Genomic DNA, 2,622 nt, shown 5'->3' on the forward strand with positions numbered 1-2,622 from the left:
GATTATTACCAGTTATGTTATACACTATTGGCTAAGAATTATTAGAATTTATGCTAGTATGCTAAAATACATTTTTTAAACAGGTCATAAAGAAGTTTCAGGACCATCAAATGTCATAATAGTTAGGTCGCTGAACTCACACATACTTGATCATGGTTTAACCATCTGGTGGCTTAAAACTCATACTAGGTGTGTTTCGTGCATGCTCAACCATCCCAAAAGGAGAATGGAGAAGGAATTGTGGCACAGTCATCCCCCTGGAGGGTGATTTCTCGCTTACTGTTTCTCTGTCTTTGTGTCTCTCCAGCAAGCACATATGCCCTATAGCAAAAATCTCTCTAAAAAAAAATCACAAAAACCTCTCAAGAAGGTTTATATTATTAATACTGTATCTGTCTGGCTATAGGACAAATGTTGAAACTGCTAGCATTCCTTTCTTTTCTTATCTTCTCAACTGCTTTATTCTACGAGTTGCCTCAAAAATCCATACAAATGTCTTTTTCTTCAAGATAGCCCCAGAATCTTGATGTGCTTGTAGCAGATGGATATACCTTGTATTTGTGACAAAATCATCTTAAACTAATGTCAAAGTTAGTATAAAATTGGTAGGTAAAAATCAAATATCATTTTAAACATTTACTCTGACAATCACATAGTGAAAAAGATAAACATCCTTCATTAGATAGATAATACAAACTTAAAATACATAAAAATTAATACTAAATCAAGAATATCTATGATACCTATAAAATATTTTCCTTAACATTCTACTCCAGGTGACATGTGATATGGAGAGACAGGGAGCAGAAAAGAAGAAAATAATAATGCCATAGAGTTTCCTAGAATGATTTCATTCTTTAAAATCTACACTGATAGATCTAAGGACTCATACTTACGTGAAGACAAAAGGATGGAAAGGTAAACAGACATTTTAAAGAATGTATAGAAGACACAGTGATCTCACTTTATAGCTTAGTGGAATGGAAAGCAAAGCTTATCACCTTACATTTTACAGATGAGAAATTAGAACATTGGAAATTATGTGGTGGACCAGCAGGTGGTGTTAAGGCAGCTGAATCCCACATTGCTAACTGGGCAGTTTCAAATCATGGACCCAGAAGCTTGTAAAACATGCTGGGCACGTTCCCAAAATCCCTAAAAGAAGCAATGGAGAAGGGATTGTGGTATGACTATCCCTTCTGGGGTGTGCTTTCTCACTTTCCCTCTTTTTTTCTGTCTCTCTGGCACATGCTCTCTAGCAAATATATATAAAAAAAAAAAAAAAGAAAGAAAAGAAAATGATGTATAATTTATCTAAAAAAAATGAGAGATAATAAAACAAAAATTTAAAAACTGGTGAATAATTTCAATCCATTAAATCATAAATCTTAGAATATACAAATCGATAAATTTCTATAAATCATAAATTTATGCATTGGTGAACTACATAAACTAGTGAACCCTCCCCCTAGTAAAGGAAAATAAGATGTATTATAAATTTAAAAATAACAGTTAATCATTCATTTTTTTTTCAAACACTGAGTTATCATCTTAGAATTTTTGTGTGTGAAAAAAATGGGTGACTTGGGGCAACAGATGGTATGGTAGTTAAGGCACTGGACTCTCACATGGCAGACCACGGTTTGAGTCCTGGACCCAGTGGCTTGAAATTTATGCCAAGCATGTGTGCATGCATGCCCAAAAATCCCAAGAGGAGAGTAAAGGGAAGGTATTGTGTGTGTGTCACCACCCGCCGTAGGGGGGGTGATTTCTCACTTTTCCTCTCTGTCTTTCTCTGTCTCTCTGACAAGTGCAAACATACCCTATAATACTTGCCAGTATATTACCAGAAAACATAATCGTTTTGAGTCCACATTATTTTGTTTTATTTTGTAAAACCATTTATAATTAAAATAAATTTAAATTTTACAGTAAATTTATTGTAGGGGAAAATAAATTTAAAAATTACAGTGAATTTATGGTAGGGGAAAATAAAAACAAGTAACTGTTATAATTTTTCAGCCAGACAGCATCTAGTTGGTTAAAAGCATCCACACATTAAATAAAGGTTGAATTTTGAACAGACTCGTCAAACCAAGCTTACTTTTTTCTTTTTTTTTGGAGAGATTTTTGTTATAGGGCTCATGCACTCATCAGAAAGACAGAGAGAGACAGAAAGCGAGAAATCATCCCCCATGGGGGATGGCCACGCTGCAATCCCTTCTCCTCCAGTCTCCTCTCGGGATCTTGGGCACGCACACACATGTGCCTGGCGTAAATTTAAGCCACTGAGTTCAGGACTCAAACCACGTTCGACTACATGGGAGTCCAGAGACGTAGCCATTACACTAACTGCTGGTCCTGTTAAGCTTACTTTGTGATTTGGCAAATGATTAGATAACTTTTTTTGTATTGTTAATTTATGCACTTGGGTATGATAGTTATCATGCATTTTGTTAAACTTCTAGGACTACTCTACCTCCTAGTCCTATACATTCACAACTCATACAGAAATTCATTGTCCAATTCAAGCAGTGACTTTCTGGGAGCCTCAGGTGGCGTGGTGGTTGGAATGTTGGACTCCCACATGGCTGACTGCGATTTGAGTCCTAGATCTGACAG

This window comes from Tupaia chinensis, unplaced genomic scaffold (genome assembly GCF_000334495.1).
Source record: "Tupaia chinensis unplaced genomic scaffold, TupChi_1.0 Scaffold000276_2, whole genome shotgun sequence".
Taxonomy (NCBI): domain Eukaryota; kingdom Metazoa; phylum Chordata; class Mammalia; order Scandentia; family Tupaiidae; genus Tupaia; species Tupaia belangeri.